The 24,263-nt window shown below is 37.7% G+C and overlaps 2 long non-coding RNA genes across 5 annotated transcripts; one reads left to right on the top strand and one right to left on the bottom strand.

The window, feature by feature from the left end:
• Nucleotides 1-1,988: 1,988 nt before the first annotated feature.
• Nucleotides 1,989-13,002, bottom strand: LOC128807678 (uncharacterized). 3 transcript variants are annotated; one of them, XR_008437242.1, is made up of 7 exons: nucleotides 12,860-13,002; nucleotides 10,202-10,278; nucleotides 9,995-10,100; nucleotides 3,121-3,239; nucleotides 2,681-2,805; nucleotides 2,509-2,550; nucleotides 1,989-2,236 (listed from the first exon to the last, which is right to left on the bottom strand). It is a non-coding gene; the product is annotated as an uncharacterized LOC128807678 (long non-coding RNA). The 3 variants fall into 3 exon arrangements; XR_008437241.1 differs by lacking the exons at nucleotides 1,989-2,236; nucleotides 2,509-2,550; nucleotides 2,681-2,805 and having other exon boundaries at nucleotides 2,917-3,239; XR_008437240.1 differs by lacking the exons at nucleotides 1,989-2,236; nucleotides 2,509-2,550; nucleotides 2,681-2,805; nucleotides 3,121-3,239 and adding an exon at nucleotides 9,580-9,668.
• A 118-nt stretch (nucleotides 13,003-13,120) lies between these two features.
• Nucleotides 13,121-15,123, top strand: LOC128807654 (uncharacterized). Of its 2 annotated transcripts, none has more exons than XR_008437228.1 (4): nucleotides 13,121-13,291; nucleotides 13,596-13,628; nucleotides 13,749-13,827; nucleotides 14,824-15,123. It is a non-coding gene; the product is annotated as an uncharacterized LOC128807654 (long non-coding RNA). The 2 variants fall into 2 exon arrangements; XR_008437229.1 differs by having other exon boundaries at nucleotides 13,131-13,205.
• Nucleotides 15,124-24,263: the final 9,140 nt, after the last annotated feature.

Raw genomic sequence — 24,263 nt, 5'->3', positions numbered from 1 at the left:
GCTAATGCCAAACACCATTGATTATCTCACTCCTTTAGCAAGAACATGCATTTTCATTCCCACATAATCTGAATTTGCTATGTATACACATTATTATGAATCGTTTATACAGAAATAAAGACAGGCAAAGGTTAAGGTGCTACCTTAACCTTCCTTTAAACAAATGTGAAGAGGAGGGGGTATCTGTGTGTGTGACAAATTTGAATTGTCCCAAAGGCTGAAGAATACTAAATTAAATTTTCTTTGCTCTTCAGGTTTTCATTATTTCTGTTCAAAACTAAAGTTAGTTGTGATTGTTATCAATTGTCAGCATGGGGAAGAGAAGGCTCGGAGGAGACCTTATTGCAACCTTTAAATATTCAAAAGGGTGTTACGAGAGAGACTTTTACAGATGTTTGTAGTGACAGGAGAAGGAGCAACGGTTTTAAACTGAAAGAGGGTAGATTTAGATCAGACAAATGGAAGAAATCCTTTGCAATGAGAATTGGAAGGAGCAGGTTGCCCAAAGAAGCTCTGGATGTCTTATCCCTGGAAGTGTCCAAGGCCAGGTTGAGCACAACTTGGAGCAACCTGGGATAGTGACAGTTGTCGCTGCTGATGGCAGGAGGGCTGGAACTGGATGATCTTTAATGTCTCTTCCAACCCAGACCATTCTGTGATTCTATCAGTCTATGATTCTGCTGTTTGAGACTTCTCTGTTTCTTTTTTTTTTTTTTTCCATAACTCTCCCTCTTTCAACAACAAGATAATTGAAAAGTGACCTTTGGTGTGGGTTTTCTTTGTTAGTCTGTAAATGAGGTAACACTATATCTCTTTTTTCCTTATTCATTCTTTCTATATTTATTATTTCTTTATTTCTCTCATTTAAAGTCCATCTTCCCCCTAGTTCTGTATAAAATTATCTATATTAATTCCTTGTACTTTGATACTGGCACTGGATACAGTTTTCTTTAAAACACCTGATTTCATTACAACTGCTTGAAAAGCAACTATTTCTCCAAGAATTTTTATTTTTGTGACATAATTCTAAATTGAGATAAAAATGGTCTGTAACAGTTGAAAAGGGGAAGTAGTTCAGTGGAGAGTTTGACTTCTCAATAGGAAACTGTTTTCTTGCAGTGTGAAGCCTAAGATTATATATCCATTTTTTATAAAGAAGTAAGTTTCAATTTTAACCTTCAGCTGTAAGCAGATACAAAATGGTTCTTGCAAATACGTCATACAAGTTCACAAATAAAATGGTACATTATTTTCAGGCATGTATCTTTGCAATTTTACACAAGTATGAAGAAATAAATATTACCCATCTGATGGAGGGTACTTGATGTTTACAGCCTAACAAACACATTGCAAACTTTGCATTATGTCTTTATTTCCTATTTAGCACTTCAACCAAAACTGGTATCCATTGTCGTTACAGGGAGGCCACAATTACATGTTCTGAGTCACAACAACACTTTCCACCTTCAAAGCAGTTTGTGAACGATCTGAGTGACAGTCTTGTGAAGCAAAGCAGCATAATAATTCCAGAGTTAAAATGGCTTAACTGGGGAAAAGAGATTTGAATATTGTCGCACAAGCACAGGCATTTCCAAAGACATGTCAACCTATCTATTTTGGACCATTTTTCTCAAACTAGGAGGAATCGCACTCTGGAGCTGCCTGTCTCGTGACCCAAGTGACTCATTACCAGAGCTGGGATTATGTTGTCATTAATAAGATCTGTTATAGATGGCAAAAGTTGCTTTAAATAAGAAGGATTTATGTTAAAACATGGTAAGCATATTGCATGTTTCAGGGCAAACCAGTACTCAAGAGAAAAGAAGAATGTCGAAAGAGGGAATTCAGTATAGCATAAACATGTGCAGAGAATTAATTTATTCTTTTACTAAATTTATTCAGTTAGTCTGAGGCAGGGTAGAGAGAAGAAAGCTTCATCCTTTTCTTGGAAAAATAAAAAATGCTAAATTGTCATCAAACTTTCCCTTTCAAGAGTGTTCAATGAGTTCAACTTTCATTCACTGTTCAGCTTTGAAGATTTGGGATCATGAATGATTCTGAAACCCTCTGGGACAGGTTCAGCAGTGCTGATCTGAACCAAGCAATAAGTGCAAAGTGGTGTCCTGTGAGCCACCCCCAGACATTACACAGCATGAAAGTGACTCAGACCTTCAGAAATGTCCTCATTCACCAAAGCAGTGGGAATGCAGACCTCTGTTCGCTGTGTACTTTAGGGCTGTGTGGAAAGTGAAAAATATCTAGTAATTCGGTTTTTAACTTATTTTCTTATGATATTCTTACGATTTTCTCACTGTACTCTGCAATCTACACATTACTATAATATTTCTATGCCCCACTGCAGTGTAATCCATAAAAGAATAAGTGCTTGATCATGCTCCAATTCATAATCAATTGAGTAACTTAATTGGATAGCTGCACTAAAAGTATCATGAGCAGCAAGTCAAGGGAGGTGGTTCCCCTCCTCTACTCCTTTCTTGTGAAACTCACCTGAAGGGCTGTGTCCAGCTCTGGGCCCCCAACACCAGCAACCTGTTGGCACAAGTATTGAGAAGAGCCACTAAGTTGATCAGCTATCCTATGAAGACAGGCTGAGAGGGTTGGGGTTGTTCAGAAATGGAAAATGGAGCTGTTTTTTCACCAGCACATGAAAAAAACTCACCTCTGCCTTCCCAGGTTCTCTGAAAATTTTCAGTCCCAATCCTTATCTCAAATCAATGATAAAAGTCTGAATTCAATCAGAATTTAGACTCTTCACACTGCAGGTCAGCAAGAAGGTGCTGGTGTCTGGGGAGAGATGTTCTTTTTGAGGTCCTATATAAGCTCTTTCATACAGCCATTGGTCTGTTGAAAATACACTACGTACACCTTTCATCACTCTCAGGGAATGCAAAACTATTTGCAATACAATAAAATATTTTATTCATTTTTTATCATTTCCCTGCACAGCAGTGGCCACACAGAAGGTGTCATGTGGCATAATAAGGAGCCTGCAGTTAGGTAGCAGGGGGAAAAGGATTTGACATGGTAAGAAGGGGACAAGGTTTGTTCTCAAACTGTTTTGTTACATCTCTGTTGCCCAGCAAAGCTGGGTTTTCTTACTTGGTTCTACTTCATAGCTGAAACTTTAGAAGCTGGAAATTTCATCAGAGAATTCATCAGATGAGATGTGGCAGCAGGTTCACCTTGCATCAGACTGGGATCTCCTCACAGGATTCTGCCTACAGGAAGAGAGCAGTAACACAACAGTACCTCACTAAGGAGGAGAAACAACTCGGCCTGGGATTTAAATCTTATCAGAAACCTTTTACCTCAAAAGCATATTTCCATGTTTCCTGATATTTTCACTCATCCAAGGTCTTCAGCCTCTACTGTGAGTTTTATGACACTTCCATTATTCAGGACTTATTGAATTTTGTATATAACCTAGAATGGATTCTTTGGAGTTTTCTCTGTTTTTTAATGAACCTTAACTAAATGTTTGGGCAAAAAAAAAAAATTATCCTAGGATCAAGGGCATGTAGCTGTGAAAACCACCAGGGCTCTGAGAAAAGTTCTGTTGATGTTGTTTGATAAAGAAAGCTGCTGCCATTAGTCTAAATCAGATCTACTCCCTTGCAGAGCTGCAAGTGGGCATCTGAAACCTGTTAACATCAGCTGTTGCTGGGTTGGTGTTTTCATTTTTATTAGAAGTGGAATCTTTAGGTCATGACCTGTGGTTTCTAGCAGTCATTTCAAAAAGTTTTATACTTGAATGTATAGGCAGGTCAGGACTGGAGGTGAAATTTGGAAGAGGAATCACATCTGCTGGTGTCATATATAGGTTATTGGGAGTGATGCCTGACTCTACAGCATCATAAGGATCAATGCTTTTGCAAGGAAATGCAGACACAGGCTGGGCTTGGCTGCAGCAACCCAACTCCAATGCCAGCTATACTTGTCTCCAAAAGCTAAACTCAAATGACTCATCAGACATACTAGATGAAATAGGGAATGTTCTGAATCTGTATTGTACTTGAAAAAATTCCTATTAAAAGTATGTCCTTACATACTTAGCTTGTGTGTGTGCAACATATTTTCATCTTAAGGCACTCTACTGCAAGAATTCAGGAGTAACCATAGAATTATAGAATGTTAAGGGTTTGGAAAGGACCTTGGAGATCAAGGAGTCTTGTGCAGGGCCAGGAGATGGAGTTTGATGATCTTTGTATATCTCTTCAATCTCAGGATATTCTATGATTACACGGTTTCATGATTCTATGGTATTGTGAATTCTGCATTTTCATAGTCACCTACAATTTATCTAAGTCATCCAACAGACAAAGATGAACACTGGATGTTCATCTCCCCACCCTGTGAAGGGAGCCCCCTCACCTCTGCAACAGCCCTGGGTGCAAGAGCAGATTAGTCACAAAGTTTTCTTACATTGGCATATCCTCCTTTTTTAACATTCTGAAAAATTTGAATCAGGTTTTAGCTTAGAATTCTCTGCTTAATTATTTTTATATTGCAATTCAACTTTTTAATTTGTTCTGCTTTAAACATAATATTTTTTTAGTAATAAGGAAGGCATCTGAAGAGGTTTGGCTGGAGATTTTCATTTAAAAAAATTGGAATGTTGAAAAAAAAGATATAAAAATCTCACCAGCTTTGAAAGCCAGGCAGAAAGTGGAAAAATAATCTTTCCAAAATTTTGTAGATTAGAAACTCATAACAGTGAAATATATCTCAGAACCATCTTTCATTTCCCAATAATTTTCTATAAAAATATATCAGGTCATGGAAAGAACTTCAATGGAGTTCCATGCCTTTGTCCCACTGAGACCTTGAAAGGACCTGCAGTGTGTAGATGTAGGAGTTGGAGGAAGGAGATTTCACTCTTATATAAACTTCTGCTACTTAACAACCCTAAAATAAAATGATTCCTCTACTACTGTTTCCTCATTCTTATTGAGTAATTCCTTTAGAACCTTCTGTATGAATCTCACATTCTTTGTAGCAACAGTCCTCCAGACCATTTAAATACAATATTTTTTTTCTTTTTTAAGTAGTTTTGAAAAGGTCAGTTGTTTTGAAAAATCTGTACAGATATGTTCCCAGTTTGAAACTAATGTATATTATGTAGCTTTGTCTCTGGGTGATTTCAGTTTTTTCTCTACATGTGATGCTCAGATACTGATTTTTAGAAGAAAGTTAATAATGCAAATTGACAAAGTGAACTTTGTATTTTTCATTTGAACAGCAGGAATATTCATGCTGCACTTGACATAAAATAAAGGAATAAGTTGTTTTAGCACAACATCATTACCATGATGAATACTTTTTTAGACTGAGGATTTCAGGTTTGTGTTCAAAGCAACACTTTTAGCCATTATTATTTTAAGAGCTGAAAACCAATTCCTTACATGCCAAATCTATCCCTTCAGAGTTACATTAAATTATTATTTATTTGTTTATGATATTGAAAGACTAGCAACAAAGCCAGGTAATGGATAAGGCTTTTATCTAGTCAGGAAAAATGCAAAGGAGGTGCTTTTCCTGAATGATTTGAAACCACAAATCTGTAAAACAAAGGTATTTTTCAAGTTACGTAGTAATGATTGTGTTATTTCATAAAAAAATTGCTGTAACTGAGTTTCAGAGATATTCAGACCCCATATCATGCTTAAAGATTGTTAGTCTTTTAATCACACAAAATAGATGATGATGAATGCTTGCTTCTTCAAGACTCAATGATGTCATAATATTTGTCACATGCCAAGTGATCATAAAGAGGTTTATTAAAGACCAACTCTTATTTGATACTTCTAAATCTGAAAAAATCCCCAAACCAATCAAGCAAAAGGACCCTCTTTTCCCATGTATTTAATATCATCTGTTAAAATAAAGAAGTATTAGAAAATGGCTCCTTTATCAAATATATACATTAGAATATAATAAGGAAAGGCAGAATATTTATAACTTCACCATGGGATTTTCAGCTATTTTTCAAGCCTCCTTTCCTATGTGGTGCTCAGGGGAACCAAGCTGAAGGGAATTCACCATGAGAGTGTGTTACTGGGATTCTCTCACTGTTACCTCTGCACAGGGAGGACAAGCCCAGTTTTCCACTATGATGGCTGTGGCATCTTCACCTCTACAAATGTTTGTGGTTGCTTGGGAAGGCTGAGTTTAGGAAGTCTGAAAGCTTTGTTTGCTTTTCATCACCCCGATGAACACACCTCATCAGAGGAAAGAGAGTGAAATTGAGCTGGTGTCATGAATTCACTGTATGTTAGCAGTTGGGGTTGGAATCTGAGGCTACAAGAGCGGAAGATGAAATTTTTATTTTTTCTTCAGTTAGCACTGAAGGTTTGTCCCTAGAAGGTGCTGACTCATCTGGGAGAGACCCAGCAAAGCACTTACATATATGTTTAAGACACTTTAGGAACAGAACTGGTCTGCTCAAGACCTTGTGTGTTTAAATCCTAAATCCTATACCTAGAAGCCATAAAACACTTAGGTTCACCATTCATCAGTGAAAACCAGACAACACACTCTGCAGAAAATTATTTCACTCTCCAATTAACATGAATGATTGACATCAGGGCTTTTGACTCCCGCAGCAAACTATATGATCTGTTATAATCAAATAAGTTATCATTAACCAAGTTATGTGATTTCTACAGACATGTTATTTCTGAAGTCATGTTATTTCTGCAGTCATTTCAGGCACATGAACTGAGACATTTTCATCTTATGGATGATAGAAGAGTTGATCTGGCCTTTAGAAGGGATTTTAAAAAGAGCACTGAAAAGCTGTTATTACTCACGTGATACCTCTTGTGCACACAGAAACCAGATTAATTTACCAAGAACACGACACTGACAGCTCCCAGTGTATACTAGCTTCAGTTGGATTTACTTTGCTAGTTTTATTCTCTGTTTCTATGGAGTTTCTGTAACAGGCCAAGCTAACTGCAATGAGAGTGATGGACATGGACATCTCATGAAGTTTTTTCCTCAGGTCTGAAGCCTGGTGGCTTCTTTACAGAAGGAAGGAACCAGACTCAGGTGTGTTCCCTCAAGCTACTGAAAAGTGAGACCATCATTTAAGAGGCCTTTGTGTGGCATCTAAATAAATAGCATATATGGTTGTATCAACATTTCACACTATTATGAGTCAAATCACTTTAATGTAAGATTAGCTCCTGATACTTAGTATCCTAAACCTTTAATAGACTTACAGTTTTGAAATTGAAAAGATCAAAGCAGTCATAAGCAGTGTCTATAATACATAGTTTGGAAAGACTGGAATCTTTCTAGTATATATTTTTCTTTATTTGTTAATCTGCAGGGAAGGAGCAACACTCTGTAATAACAGAGGGAAACAAGATTTAGCTACACAATATGGCATTCATAAGTCAGTTCCAGCCTATTCCCTCCCCTTTCTTCTCAGACAGTCATAACTTTCTCAAAATAAATTTGAGGGGCTGGGACTATCCATGCTTGGATTCAACTGAAAGACAAATGTTTGGAGTTTTATATTATTTTTTTTTGTGTTTAAATGATTGAGTGTGAATTAGTCAAGAGTGAACCTAACACATTTTTTCTTGTATGTTTCAATTAAAAATGTAATTAGGACAAATAAAAAAATGATTAACAGTCAAACCTTGAAACACAGACCTGTGAACATGCCCACATGCATTTATATTAGGGAGAAGTCTTATTTGTTTTGAAGGCTTCACGTGGCTGTAGTTTTATGCAGAAAGTTGAGGATGTGCTCAGGTATTTTAAAATTGAGGACCATTCTTTGCTTTTCATGTAGTAACCTAATTATCAAGTGAAATGTGCAGGAAAATGCTGAAGGAATATGAAAAACATAGGTTTATTTCCTAGATATTTTTATTAAAACACATGCAAAGGAAATTTTATTTCCCTTTTTTAAAAAAATATTTTGTTTTATTTTATTGCCATTTCCCAGTTGTTCTTTTATTAACTTAATCTCACTTTAATCTATATATTTCCAAATTTAAGCAGCTGAAAGACTGGAAGCACTGAAACAATTTTCCTCAAGTCTCAATGAGATCTACAAAAGAAATCAAGTTTAAAGGAAACCGGACGACTGAGTCTAAAATCATATATGCCTGAACTCATCACTTGCATCCAATTTAGGAGAAACACAACAGCTGCATCCTAAACATTTCAGTATTTCCCATAGTCTGAGATAGTTTAAAATGGCAGCAGTTTGAATAGGAAGCATGACAGGAATTTGTAAAAGGTGTTGCTGTTCATATTATTTTTTGTTGTGTGAACTGATAAAATGAGTGGTAAAAGAGTTAATTCTGAAAGTTTAATCTGAAGTGCTACAATTTCTATCTTCTCAGTGATAGATATTCCAACTTCTTTTTTTCAGGAAACAGAATTACAAAGGGTTTTTAATTTTTTTTACCTCTAGCAAATCAGTATGAAACTATGGCATTCTATGATTTTTGTGCAGAAGTAGGAGAGGGATATATCTATTTTGCACTGGATGTAGATATGCTGATCAACATTCTTATCATCAGCACCATTTCCTGAAGCTGTAGGTCTGATAGCAGCAGCTCATTAGAGAGCATTTTTTTGGTGTTTGATAAATGTGAAAAAAATCCTTGTGTTTGCCTTAAAACATGCCCATGTTTATGACTTTCAGAGCATCAGATTTCAGTCTTAAGTCCCATATTTTAATGCCACAACTTATATTCAGATTGCTTTATCCATTTTTATCAGTTTTGACCAGTGAATTAGTATACTGGCAGAGTCCAAAGTTTTATCCCAGTTTAGTGTTTTAGTTTTTGTTTTTGTTTTTTTAACATATTTTAACAAGTGAGTTTCAGGATCCAGTCTACAAATTCTGATTGATTTGGCACAATGACAGATTCTGATTACTCTTTTTTTCTCTCTCCTTGTCACAGAATCTGTCTTTCATGACTTGTCAAGCAGCCTCTGATTAATTTGGCCTGGTGATTCATGGGGCAGAATTCAGCCTATTTCTTTTGCGTTTCCCAGGATGTTTTTGACAATTTACTGTTCACACTCCAGTATCCTGGCACTGCTCACTGGCAGAGCCCAAAACTCCTCAGCCATGGCTGGGGACTTGTGTACAACTTGATTCTGCTGTGAGCATTTCTAACCAATGTGTAACTCCCTCTGCTTGTCAAGATCTTTGCAAAATATTTTCCTCTTAACCATTTTGATGTTGCTTTGTTTACCTAACAGAGGATGCACCCTAGAATTGAAAAGGCAACTCAACAGATCATCAGTATTTAACACGAGGCGACCCCATACTGTTGCACTTGTGGTCAACAGTGATGAAGATAGTGATTTTGACAGGAAAACTAACATTGAAATGACATGGATATTTGACTGTGTACATGAATTCCAAGAACACAGGATTTAGAGAAATGGAAAATGCCTATTTTATCTGTTTATCTAGCTTTTGCCCCAAAATGCATTATAGTCATTAGGCAGGAAAAGAAGAGGACGGCAAATTTGATTATGCCCTAGATTTCAGTTAACCATGTACAACTAGAATTTGCCAAGTCTTCTTTATTCATCAGCATCTGTAGATGCAATGAACACAGAGTTGTCCTTCGTTTCCCCCACCTGACTGTTTGGGACAATTCCTGGATCTGCAAATTGACCAATGAAGTTGATGTGTCTGGTAAGGGTAAGTAGAATTTAACAGGTTCTTTAACCTATCATCTAATCAGCAATGGAAAAGTATCTTACAACCTTTCAAAATGAAAGAATGTTTAAAATGAGGTCTTGGCATAAATGTCATTAACCCAGCTCGGGTGCATGTCCCAACCCTGGCAGCTTCTCCTCAACACCTGGCCTTTTCCTCTGGGCTGCTCTCAATCCATTCTCTGCCCATGTTTGAGCTTGGGATTGCCCCACCCCAGGTTCAGGACATTGCACTTGGCCTTGTTGGCCTTCATTAGCTTCATGGTCCCACCTCTCAAGCCTGTCCAGGTCCCTCTGGATGACATCCCTTCCCTCCAGTGTGTCAACCACACAGTTTGGTGTCATCTGCAAAGCTGCTGAGAGTGCGCTCAATCCCACTGTCCATGTTGCAAAAAAAGGTGTTAAACAGCACCCTGCCCAAGATGGATCCCTGAGGACCACCACTGAGGAATACCACTGAGGATCCCCAAACACTCACTGTAATAAATAGGGGTGGTGTTTGAAGGTCCTATTCAAATCTTCAATGTCCTAGATCACTCCTGCCACAGCATTTTCCTGTGAAATCAAAAGGATTGATATTAGTGTACTTATTTTAATTTTTGTCTTCAGCTCAGGCTATTTTAGATGTTTCCTGTACTTTGTGCCACCTCAAGAAATCTTGGCCAAGAGTACTACAGCAAGTGGGTTGCTGACCATGGTGGGTGTTAGACAGCCAAGTCTGGTATGGGAAGGCTACTTTAAATATGGTCAAGCAAAGAGCATAACCCATGAACTCATCCCACTGCCCAAAATGGAACAGAAGATGAGTGAACCTTTGAAGTGAAAGGTGAGCAAACCTACTGTACTGCTCTATGATCTTTAAACCATTTCCCTTTCCTGCCATGAAAGAGCTCTCTGAAGTGCATCTGCTTCACTTCCCTCTGCTTTGCTCTACACACGACAACTATTTCTCTGCTTTGCCCTTCCAAAAGAAACATATTTGCTCATTAAGAAAAGGAAGTAGTAGCAAAATTAATTTCCCTTCCTGAATTTTATGTCCAGGCGGTGGTCTGCAGCGATGTGCCTCTTGGGCATGGGTTATTCCATTTGGCTGATGTCATGCCCCAGGGTGATTCAGGCTTTCTACCATGAGTCTCCATGAGAGCTTTTCTTTCCCCACTGACTACAAGGGGAACCATCAGCAATCAGGATCCTGATCAAGGTGACTCAGTGGTTGGGAAACCCAAAGGAGCTGAATCATAGCCTGAGAGTTACTGAATAGATTATGAACACAGTGCTGCTTTTTAGGATTCAGCCTTGTACTTCCTCTCAACCAAGCTGAACAAGGGCTGAATGCAGTGTTCATTTTGCAGATATCCAGGGACATCACCCATGTTCCTAGACATGAAATATGATTAAAACAAAACAAAACAAAATAATAATAATAAAAAAAAAAACTTCAAACTACCCCATTCCTGAAACAAGCTAAGGCCTCAGTCCTGTGCTGGGTAGGATCTCTTTTGAAATGCAATTTGCCAAATGAGATTTTGATAAATGACAATTCTACCATGCAAGGAAATAATAATCCACATCACTGTTCTAACATTCTTTAACAATCTTCTTGCTCTGGTTCTGCAGTATACAGTGTTTCAGGGCAATATACTGTGTCTTCTTTAAAGCAGGAGGCTTTGACAGTTATTTTGAGAATGGACATCATAATATGAATTGTATAAGCATGTACAGGAGCATTTAAAACTAGCAGCATCTGAATATAACTTTGCAAAGTTAAATTACTGTAATGTCAGGAGGATAAGAAATGTGTTCAGTGTTATGAAAAGAAAAGATATCCTTGTGCCATATACAGTGCTTATCATTTAATGACATAACAGTGTTTTGCTGTTAGACAAGCGATCAAATTTTTTTAATGTAAATAACCTTGTCTTAAATCTATTCCACTCTGATCACTGTGTGACTGTAAAAAACCCACAGTACAGCATAATTTTTAAATGGTTTTCAGTCTAGTGGAATAGGTGTCAGTTGTGGGTGTCTTTCAGATGCTGGAGGTTTTAATCTGAGCAAAAGAGATCAATGCACAGAACAGGAAGGAAAAGTCATTGCAAGAGTCTTTAAGAAGTTTTAGGCTTCTCTTCCCCTCCCAGCCCTTTCACTCCCCTGTGATCTTAAAAACAAACCGTTGCCCTTGGCAGTGCTGTTTATATGTTACAGAGGTTTTCTTCACATTGAGGTAAGAATTAAACCAGAACTATGTATCAGAGCTGTTTGAGGTCTTCCTCCAAAGCTCCCTGAAACCCATGTAAAGGCTCCTGGGTTTTGTTTGGTTTTAATTTTTTTAGCAAGCCATCTATATGTTCTCAATACTGAGCAGTCCTCAGATTCCTTCTGCTATTTACTTTAAAGTTTTGCTCATTCCAACCTTTTTCTGTGGCCTGGACAGTTGGGTTGAAGGGCTATAGAAGTCACATGTCCTGAGACAGAGCCACAGAAACTGGAGGTTTTGCTCTATCCAAAACCAGAGCAGTTTTCTATCAGTAGAAAGTATCATCCTACTACAGTGCTTAGTAAGAGAAGCTCAAATCTAATGATGTGACATCTCATTTGGTATGAATGACTCTGTCTGCATTTCTCAGGGCATGTGAGACCAGATTTCAACCCCTGGTGTCTCCTGGACATAGTCATTTGGTTTTATTGTGATAATACTGAGAGGCTCTTTAGAAATCAGCGCCTCACACTAAAAAAACAGAGAGGCTCAGAGAGATTGCAGCCTAAATTGACCCGGCAGGTGTAGGAGGGCTGGGGGGAATAGATGCCAAAAGAGGTGAAATAACCACCCTGCAAGGCAGGTCCATAGAAGATGGATAGAACAAGAGGAAATGGCCTCAAGTTGCGCCAGTGGTTTGGATTAAATATTAGGAAAAATTTCTTCCCCACAAAGGTTGCCAGGCATTGTAACAACTCTCCAGGGAACTGTAGGGGTCACAGTCCCTGAAGGCATTAAAAATGCAGATAAATGTGACACTTAGGAACATGGTGTACTTGGAAGTGGTACGCTAATGGTTTGACTCTATCTTAGAGGAATTGTCCAACCTAAACAATTATATAATTCTGCAATTCTAAGACATGGAACTGAAATTCAGACCTTGCAGCTGTGATTATGTTCATGCAACACTCCCCAGTTGCAAGCTAAGGCCTCCACTGCCAAATACAAGGGTGGGGCAGGAGGTAGAAAATACTAAATAGTGTGTGTGTGTTGCTTGGACTGTGAGATTGACCATGGATCATAGCAGGTGGGGCTGAAGTGGTGATCCTGATTCCATTGCTCTGTCTCAAGGTGCTCAAATCTGCCGTTGTGTCACAACGGTGACTTTGGGACAGCCTTCGTGCCAGTGCTGTGGGAGCAACACCAAACCCAGCAAGTCACTCACACAAGCCCCGAAAATAAACCATCATCTTTAGTCTTCTTAGAAGAAACTCTTGAAGATAAGGTGTGGAAGGCTTTCATGACTACTCACAAAGGAGATTGAGTGAATGCAGGAATATTCTTTAGAATGAAAACAACCCCTATCCAAATGTCAGTGAGCGTTTGCTTGACTCTATGTTCCCTAAACATAATTTTGCAGTTTCAAATCCTTTGAAGCTCAATTTTTCTGCCCTTTTTGGTGCTAAGATGGGAAACATTTTGATGGACTGTTTGTTCTCTAAGAACAAGTTTCTTTTCTGTTTTTTTTATTTATTTTGTTTCATGTTTGGTTATAAAATGATTCATAACTATACTAACACCCACAGACAGTGTCTCTAAAAATGATTTAAACTAAATGTACTGCATTTTGCACCTTTTTCCATTGTTCTGAAGAACTGCATTTGTTCTCATTTAGCTTTAACAAAGATCAGATTGAGCTGGAACTTGGGTAAGAGAGGTGATAAGTTTGCAGATAATAATGCATCTCATCAGTCATGAATTGCACAAATTAATCTTCAGATAGGGGTATGTCATTCAAGAACTTACATGCTAGCACTTTAATTTTCAGAAGCTAGTTTCTATTAGGCAGATGGACTGAGAATGAATAACAGCATTTCCCATTAGAGGAGGGAAAGAGAAAAATCAAGGTAAGTTCAAAAACATTAAGAAAATGAATTAATAATTTTGCTTAACTCATCTTGTAATGAGAAAAAGAGCAAGACCTTAAATGAATTAAGACAAAGTCTGCTTTGTTTAATAAATGTTTTCTCTCTGTTTAGAACAAAAGATGTGTATGGAAAAAGATAGCAAACAAAATATGTATTTTACAGGAAAAAAAGTTGAGAAAAGGAAAGATCTATTTAAAAGAATACTTTGAAAAGGGCTAAAAGAAATTCTGTGAAAACCACTGCCAATTTTTTTTTTCTTTTTCCTTTTATGAAATTTGAATATTTCATTTTTTCTGACCCATGTCGGTAAAAAGCTGGGTTTTCTTTCCTGTAAGAAACTGGACCAGAAGGGCCTTTTCTCTGTGAGTGGTTTGATTTGCATAGGGAAAGAACGTGGCTGCCAGACACAGGCCACAAACTGGTCACTGTTTTCATTCTGTACTCAGATATTTTAGTGTTTCAGAGCATAAATTGGTCACCATGTCTGTCTAGAAAATTCCATGTCCACACCATGGGGTGCCCCGGCAAAGTGCAACTCTCTGTTCATGGGGAACCGACCCTTTGGGCAGTGTTGGAGCAATCCCAGCTCAGCCCAGCCATGCTGCTTCACACTCTGCCCTGAACAAACAATAAGATAATAAAGATTCCCCACAGGCTCAAATTTCTGGGAAGAAAAGGATTTGGGTCACATCCTCACTTGGGATAATCTGGTTTCCAAGAGCAGATATCACTGAACTACACCAGTTTACATCAAGTCATTTGATGTAACAGCCTTCCACAGGCTTTCTTTGTCATCAAGGGCTTGTTCAATTGCTAGACAAAGCTCTGTAGGTCATAATGGTGATAGTACTTTGTAATATTGTTCTTTGCAGTTATCATTTGAAAGCATTTTTAATGTATTTATTATGTTTAAAAAAATACATGAGGAAGCAACCCAGAGGCAGCTCAAAATTATTACAAGCTGTTGTTTTGCAGGTGAATAAAGGAAAAAGAATCCATTTTGCCTAAGGTTACTATGAGTCAGGAAAAAAAAAAAAGAGGATTAAGCTCAAGGTGATATGACTACTAATCTTTGGCTTTAATAACTGAACTGCAGCAGGTCCCACCTGGGCTCAGGGTTCTTGCTTGTCATTTAGACAAGTAATTGAATAAAAGCTAAAGCAAAGAATCAATCCTCATTCTTGTTACATTTAGGGGGATTTCTTATCATGGATCTAAATGTGACATAAAACCTTAATGAATCTCATCAGCAGTAGGATATGTTCTACATGCTGATTCCTGACCACGACAAAAAACTTTGGCCTTGAGCTGTCAAAATAAAAGAATAAATTCATAAACATACAAAACTTGTTGTTGTTTAAAGAGTCTGTTTGTTTTTGTGCACTTACTGTTGTATATATTTGTGTTTGCAGCAACAGAGATTCAGGACTTTAGAATGAATTTATTCCTCTCCTGCAATATTGTCCAGATACTCAGGGGCAGAGGAGTTCTGCTGTCATGCTTCGTTTAAAAATAATTTACATACTTACAGAAATTTTATCTTAGCACATGAAACTACTGACTTTTGCCATGCTATCCCATGTTTTTATCTGTGATTGATCATCTTAGCTTTCTGTACTATCTGTGGAAATATGTGACAAACTCTCAATTTTTGTTATAATTTCCTTAAAAATCCCCTGTGGCTAATCTGTAATTTGTTTTCTTGCTCTTCATGTATTTTCTACGACTTCTTTTTCTACAGTTGTTTAGGGGTTTTCAAATTTTGCTTTCTATTTTTGAAGGTTTAGCATGGGGCTTTCTTAAGAGAAACACACTGATAACACCCCAATTCCTGATGCCTAATAGCAGTTAATGTCTTAATTAAAAATGGTCCCGTATACCTTGGACTGACATTTTGCCTCAGAAATATTTTCACATTATCCCACAGAAATATTTTTATACCAAATATACTGAATAGTAACTAATTTTTGCTGAATAATGACACATTTCTGAAATAAGTCACTAGGAAAAACTAAATGTTTTTACTTAAGTTCAGTGAAACTGAAATTTTTGTATGTTTTCCTCTTCTCACTAGAAACTGAGTTTGAACAACTTTTGAACAGTATTTGGTCTTGCTTGAGAAATAAGAAAATTACAAAATTCATTAGTCCTATATGTAAGGATTGGATTACTTTTTCCTTCACCATATTAAAAATGTAATCTTAGTAAAGACTCTAAGGAGAGGTTTATACATGATTAGTTATTTTCTGTTTTGGTTCCTTTGCTTGTTATCTCATAAAACTCTACAGTCTTTAGGAACTGCATATATATGTTTGAATAAAGAAAAATAAAGAAAAAGCACTAATCTTCCTGATTTATCACCAGTTCTAAAGCGTGACTCTTACAAAAACCTCTTTTTTTTTTTTTTTTTTTTTTTTTTTTTTTAATAAAGGATCAGAATCCTCCTACTTTCTTTTATTTCTGCTCTCCCCTATCTCCCTGTAATTTTTTCAGGTCCCTGCTGTGTAAGTCTGTTTTGTTTTAGGGAATATTTGAATGTTCATGGGAGTATGAACTGCCTGAGTGTTCTGGCCATCCCCTCTATGGATATCTACTCCCAAATTATTCTTCCAGTGTAGACCAAGAAGACAAATGAGCTCTCCTACTGCTTAGTCAATGTTGCTTTTTTAAAAATTTAGCCTCTAAATGAAGTTAGATGAACCAAGTCCTAAAAACATCCATTTGCCTTTGCTGGTTGTAAAAGGTGCCCAGGGGGACCAGCACAGTGTTCATGTGCACACACAGTCATATCCCCCTCAACTGCTTCTTCCTGTTGTGGTAGAGATAAAGCTTATCAGACAGAAAGCCACATCCATGCACCACCACTTTGAACTGATGGGAGATTCTTACCTGTAGGGACGTCATCAGCTGTGGCCAGAATTTTCTTTATGTCATGGCAGCTTATTAGGCTGGTGGCTGACTTCAAACCTGGGTTTTTTGTTTTTTTTTTTTTTCCCAGTGACTTCAAGTGAGATTTAGATCAAATGCCTTGAGCTCCTTGTTGTCTGAGATGTTTTGCTGAACAGAGAAAATCAATCCCTTTAACATACAAAATGCCTAATTGGCAGGATATGCATGGCCAGGCTAGGAGGGGGTTTGAGCATGCTGGTCTAGTGGAAGCTGTCCTTGCCCATGGCAGGAGATTGGAAGTAGATGATCTCTAAGGTCTCTTCCAACCCAAACCCTTCTGTGATTTTCTGATTCTATAGCTGAAGAAATACTATGTGCTATCTGTTAGGGTTTACTCACAAAATGATGTGATGAACCCATGAGTAAACTTCCTGAAATTAAAAGATAAAGAGTTAAACCAAATTTCCTATGGTACATGTTTGAGATGATGGTGTTTCAGGCCTTGCTTTGCATTTTTTAGTGAAAGACACTGCAGAAACTTGTGTTGCTGAGCAGCAGAGAAAACAAACTTCATTCAGCTAAATAAGAAACAGTCTGAGCACTTCAGTGTTTACAGGGAATGCAGAGGAGCCATTTCAAGATCACTCATGGTTCACATTGGTAGATATTTGGTAACTAACCAGAAGAATTGTGTTAAGAATCACCCAAATCCTGTTTTAGCCAACCTAGAAATAGAATACATCCTGCAAAACAGAGCAGTTACAATCCTATCCTTTGTGTATTTGATTCAGGCACACCAATGTTATAAACCATAGGCTGATAAATGGACCTCAAATATCGGTAAAAGAACAGAGTTTTCAACCATGCAGAACACAGAAACAAATTGTTGAACTTATTTAATTCTAAAGGCCTTTTCCATAATTTTTGCTCATGCAAAAGACTCCTGAGGCAACAAGACAGCTTACCTGCCAGCTTTGACATTTCTATAACCAAAGCAATATTTCAGAATCCTCATGCTATAAATCTGATGTGGACTTGAATTTCCCGAAAGTAATAAATGATCCAATTAGAAAACAAACAAAAAGGTGAGAATAATTACGCTGTTTATTCTTCCATGATGATAAGGTGAGCTTGACAAGACAGAATGCTTTTGCTAAACCCAGAGTTTCTGTGTGCTTGCAATTGATCTTAGGAGTTAAAGATTCTGTTTGCATTTTTAACGCACTGAGGTAAAATGTATTGCCTTGATAGAGATGTTAAGAAGCAGTTTGCTTACAGTATCTCTTACCCTTCATTTTCTATTCCTCTCACTTATTGCAGAATTTCAAAGGCATTTGGGAATGCATTATCTGTGTAGAAGTAAGTCTTACACTGCAGTGATTTACAGTAGCGCAGCTTTTAAAATCCTTTCTCAACAGCTTTTCTCTGCACTTAATCATTCACAAATGCATTGTTAATTAATTACACAGATTATTTTTAATGAAAAAAAATTACCACAAAAAGGAGGCCGTTTTTCCAGCTCCCTTTTTGCATGGATATGTGCAATCTGAACCAAGGCTTGTTCTATGAGGCATCACATTTTGCAATTCTTTGATTTTTAGGTTTTCTGAGGATGGATCGTGCATAGTTTCAAAGAACCAAAGGTAAAATTTGTGTAGCATTTTCAGCTGACATTTGTGAATCCAATCTAAAACCAGCTATACTTCAACAAGTGGAAGTAGACACTCTTGTGGTAAAATTAGGACCCGGGACTCAGAAAACATTTGCCATTGCATCATGTCTAAGTAGGTTCTTAGAGGTACATATGTATATGATCTGTTGCTTGTGTTTGCTTGAAGTATATATCTCAAGACACCTTCTCCCCCTGCATGTCCATTCGTCCTAGAACATAAAATCATGTGTTTTGAGTTGGAAGCAACTTTTAAATGTTATCCAGAATACCACCCCAGATGCCAGTTTCCAAAGAGGTGCCTAAACAGGCACTAAGGCCAAAACAGAAGAATCCTCCCTTCTGGGGATATCAATAAAAAAGCCAAAAAAATTTTTTTTTTTTTTTAAAAAAGCCCCAAAAAATCTGTTTTTGTCAAAAAAAAAAAAAAAATTTGGAGGCAATCACAATGATTAATTGTGATTGGTTGTTTGCTGTTCATATCTCCTTCAGATGTTCTGGTTTTTTTTTTTTTGTTTTTTTGTTTTTAAATATTGGTGATTGATTTAAACAAAATTCATCCAAAGAGTTGAAGTTCTGAAGATATTTAATCCAGAGGAATTCTTTAAAAATAGGTGTCTGAGTAATGAGAAAGTCCTAATTAGTCTGGACTTAGAGAAAGGCCTCAGTATGACTTGGTGCCAGAGAGGTCATGGAAGACAACAGTTAATGTCCAGCCTGAGGGAAACCTACACTGAAAATCTTCAGAAAGATACTTCAGTAATTTCACAAGTTGTAGAACTTGCTTAATAAGCTTTTTTTTTACATATGCAGTAGAAAACAGAAACTTGAGCCCATAAAACGGATGTGTCAGTTTTAATTTGATAATAATGGCAGCACTAGCATCAATTTAAAAACATATTAAAAAAATAGAAAAATATTTAAAAAGCACAGAGAATCTGCTGTTTTGCACAGAACCTTGGCTGCATGTTTCCACTGCACTGTGTTTGTGCTCATTTATACCAAGTGAGGTGGGAGTAGAAGCAGCCCGTGGCAGGATGGAGGACAGTAATGATTTCCACCCACTTTGCTCTCTGATGCTGTTGAACCAACCTCAGTAACTCCATTCCTGAGTGCTGAGGTTGCTCTAAATATTTTCAACACAAGGTTTTGTTTTTCTGCATGTCATAAAAAAGGGCTCTGCATTTATTGTTTGCAGAGTTGTCCTGTTTTTTCCTCCACTGCATGGCTATGAAAATGATTTCATTCTTATTCTAACATTGTGGGCTTCAAGAATAGATCTCCTTGCCCAGCATTCCTCTGAAATATGAAAGAGATGCCCTCTGCAGCAAGCTTAACACTGCTATCATCTGCATAATAAAGATAGTCTGTATGTATGGAATATGCACACACACATATAAATTTATACTGATATACTGTGTGGGCACAAAGATAAACGGAATAAGAATCACAGCAGCAAAATAGAAGAAGAGGCATGTAACTCAGTGACTGACATCAAGAACAGATCTCATCTGTCAAATGCCTGAATTTAGAGGCTTTTATGAACATTTCTTCTAGGACAAAGTACATTATATGTGCAAAATGAATGTATGCACCCGGATAGTGTGCCATTTCCCTAACAATTTCATTAAAATAGTTGTTTCTCATTCTTTTTTTTTTATTCCCCTTGCCAGTTTTATCACACCTCCTGTCCCTGGAAAAAAAAAAAAATGTATTCTCCAAAATACATGGGCTAAATTTTTCATCTCATTTTGTGTAAAATTATCTACTTGGTCGCAAACTCAGATCCTCTCAGAGCAATTGAACACATCTCAAAAATAATTAAAAATAATAGGGTTACATCAGAAACATTCTTCTTCCAGCTCTGAGGGGAATTTGCTTATGTGGTTGCAATTTTTTCTTGATGGGTGTAAAGTAGTGTACAAACCTTAACATTTATCAGGATTATATCAGCAAGGTTATTTCCACAAACACTGGTTGTCAAGGACCTGCTAATAATGATGTCTGCTTATAGTCAAATGCAGAACCAAATGTCAATCTACTTAGTAAAGCAAACATTATCTTCTAGTGGAAATTATTTGATGGTAGATATTGCTAATGAAAGTTTTCTTATTGGCACAGGACCCTGTTTCAGAAAGACACTCACATATCTCCCTTTATTCATGTAATTGTGCTCCTGTTGAACTCAGTGGAACCACAAATATGCCCAGGTTTCATGTGGGCTCCAGAAGTATGATGAATCAGCACCTGAACAGCAATAAGAAAATGCCCTTAACTGTAGAATGTAGAATCATATCAATGACTAAATAAAAACTCAAATTTTTCCAGCTAAAGACTTCCCTCTTGGAAGAGATAAAGTATTCTGCACTTTGCTATGTGTCTGTTTACATTAAAACCTTGTTCTTCTTAACTTGATTACTTTTTTCCACCTAGTAGAAAACAGTGAATTTCAAGCTTGGTTTATGCAGTTTTTATCAAACCCACTGGGGGTTTCTGATCTACCTTTTTAGATAGGTTAGGCTCCAGTAAGCAGCAGCTTGTAGATTGTAGTTTGAAAACAAGTCTTTCTGAATAGGCATTGAAACCCTTGTTTGACTGAAGAGGATGGTGGAATGTTTCAAAAGCTGAGGTTGAGACAACAGCTTGTCCCCCATTAAAGCTGTTTTGGGACCCCTAACACCATAAAGGCATCACCAAAGGAATTAAGAAGCAAGATTTTTTGCATCACAATCAAGTGGAAGAGACTTCCCTTAATTTTTTTTTTTTAATGGATAAAAAACAGGGTAAAAAACCAAAATTTAAATAAAAGGTTTGGATTTGCTTATGTTCTTTGAAGTTTTTCTTTGTAGGCAAGAAATCAGTGTGCAGAGAGGGGAGAGGGGAAAAGAAACCAAAAAGAATTTAAGAAAACACTGAGTCCTCTCTTTGAATTATATAAAAGCAGCTGCATTTGATTTAATTTTTCTTCAGCATAATGTGCTGTATAATCACTGGCTTCATCATCCCCTGGGCCCAAGCTTCTTCCTAACACGAGCTGTGAGAGCTGCGCCACAGAGTTCAGTGGAAGCAGAATTTGACCCATGCTTTGCTTTAAAAGTAGAAGGTACCTCTGTCACATCTCTCGTAGAAACTCTTTCTTTTGAGATGCTAAATGGTCCTAAAAATCATTGCTTGTGATGCCATCAGCCTCCTACCTTGTAAACTATCAAAAGGAGCCAATAATCAAAAAGCTAAAAGTTCACATGCCAATAACTTATGAGCTGGAAGGATCAATAAATGGAAGCAGGAGGAGTACTGAAATCTGCCAAACTTGCCTATAAGACTTGTTTCAACCCCACTGCTTAACACAGGGTATGGTTGGGAGAGGAAGAGAGAGGGAGGAAGTGGATGAAGGACTCTGTGGAGGGAGATGAACTTGTTTCTCAGTCCATTTAAAGGCTGGCTCTCTTCCAAGATAAAGCAACTTGCTTTCATAAGGGTGAAAGAAGGTTTTCCCAGGGGAAAATTTGTCCATTAAAAAAAAAATATATTAGTGAGAATCTGAAATGAAAACAGTGTTGGAAAATGCTAACAATTCCTCAGTCATCAAACAGAGCTTAATGATATGTTTGAGATTTTTTTCCACCTCTCCCAAAACTCAACCAGAGAGGACTGTGGCATTTCAGAGATTATTTGAGCTATTAACCACAGACAAATAAATATTAATTGAGTCTGCTTCCATATGGAATAAATAATAAAATTTATGGCACCTTACTGAAAGCAAAATCAGAACAAGACATAGTTCTTTTAGCCTTTAAGCCTGAAAATGAAAATAAAATGAGCAAAAGCAAATAAATAATAATTTGTCTCTCCTGCCACCCAGAGAACTCCTTATGTACTCTAAACTTTGCTTAATTAAAACTCACAGAAACCTGGTCCAGTAATTATTTCTTAACTGCTTGTTTTAGAGGAGAGAGCCTTTGGCCTTCAATTACAATAAATTACAGAGAGGGCAAGCGTGGACAGGCGGGATTCAATAGCCTTTAGTCAGCCTCGTGTTCCCAACTCTGGAAAGCAAGGTTCTTTTTACAATAGGACTTGACTGTGCAAGCCCTGAAGTCATGGTTAAAGATCCCATTGACTGTGTGGGCACAGACACAGCCCCCCTGTGCCTGTGGGTTAACACTTAACTTTGCAGTAAAGCTGTTTTGCTACACCAAGTCTTTTTCTCTTTTATTTTTTTTTCCCAAAAGTGGATTTCCCCCCCACCCCACATTCTTCTCGATGCGGTTTCAATGTACTCATCTTCCTGAGATCACTTTTACCTGATAAAAGTGCAAAGCCACTATGTCTTTATTTGTCAATTTGGCATGTGGGGGGGAGAAAGGGGAGATTGAATGTTGAGGTTCTACAGCTCCTCCAGCCCGTGGTGATTCATTAGGACATTATGTGGTAGGGAGCTGCACTCTGGCATGCTCTAGGCATTGTGCACACCACTGTTTGAAACACAGCAACATAATAAATCCCTTTGTTAATAACTGTAAATGATGACTTATGCCCTGGAAATTCCTTTTCCTCCTGGCACAAGCAACTATAATCTCCGGGGTGCTGCAGAACCGAGTCGACATCCTAATACCTTTACTGGAGGTGAAGCAATATGTACCTCATTAGCAGGTCACAGATCAAACTATTAGCAACATAGTGGGAAACCAGCTAGGATTTGGTGGGATTTATAAAAGGTCATCTTAGAGGCAGCATGCAAAAACACTTTTTGGTGGTGAAAATGCCTCTGATCAACAGATTTCTCACTCAGTGGGCACGGGGAAGACATTTTATCCCATTGAGCAGACTAGTTTGGCAATGATGATTACTTGGGCTTAAAGCTTTATGTATCTCATGAAATCTGCAGCAGTTCCTCTTGATAAATTAACCTTGGTTTGTTGCATAGAAGGAGGAAGCCCATCAGCTCATCTCTGTTTCCTTTGCTCTTTATCTCTTCACAGCATTCATAGCAGGAGGGAAAGAAGAACTAGAAAACACTGCAACATCTGCCACAAGGGAACACTCTGTAGTTGTCCCACAGTAGCCCAGGGGGTCAAATCCTTAGTTCTTATGTATAAGCAGGGGAATGTTCAGCAACTTGGTGTTAGCCTGGGATGTTCCACTGGATGCACTGTAGCTGTACCAGTCAACTGCATCCTTCAACAAGTCTTCATGTTCATAAAATTTCATATTCTGTTTCTTTTTAAAATAGATCTACATTGATGGTTGTAGATGTTGTGTTGGTGGTTGCAAACAGTGGTCAGCATTTTTATTCTGCCAGAGGGAAAAGGAAACTGAGGCAGGAGGACAATGCCCCAAGCCCATCCTGTGAGGCTTTCAGATAGTACACAAATGTTACCAGTCCTGAAGCTGTGGGAATTTTGTCACATAAGGACAGAATATTTGTAATAAAGTGCCTTGTCCATTCCTTTCGAGGAGACCTTGCCAACTCCTGCTGTTGTGGGATGGTCTTGTGTCCTATGTGTGCCTGTTTTCCAGCCTTGGGAGCTTCAGTTCTGCCTGGTCACTCCCAGAGGTTTGTAGGTACTCTCCCAGCCCGTTGTGCATCCTTGGAAGGGCAACATGGTGCTGGTGCTTCCACCAGAGGGAAGTGAGGGACAAGATTCCCTGCCAAAATTCAGGTCGGCTATTCTCACTTGTGTAATCAAGTTTACTTAATAAATATTTCTAAAATGTGGAGATTAGCTCCTGGCTATGATCTTTGGTTCATTCATTTCAGCTTACAAAATAACTTTACATGCAGATGCAGTAGACAAAAACCCAATGAAAGGAAATAGGAAGATTGGCTCCTGCTCGTCCAATTTTCTGTTAAAAA

The sequence above is a fragment of the Vidua macroura genome, chromosome 5 (genome assembly GCF_024509145.1).
Source record: "Vidua macroura isolate BioBank_ID:100142 chromosome 5, ASM2450914v1, whole genome shotgun sequence".
In the NCBI taxonomy this organism is placed as follows: Eukaryota; Metazoa; Chordata; class Aves; order Passeriformes; family Viduidae; genus Vidua; species Vidua macroura.
The sequence above is the reverse complement of the archived record's forward strand: the minus strand, read 5'-3'. Positions and strand labels throughout refer to the sequence as shown.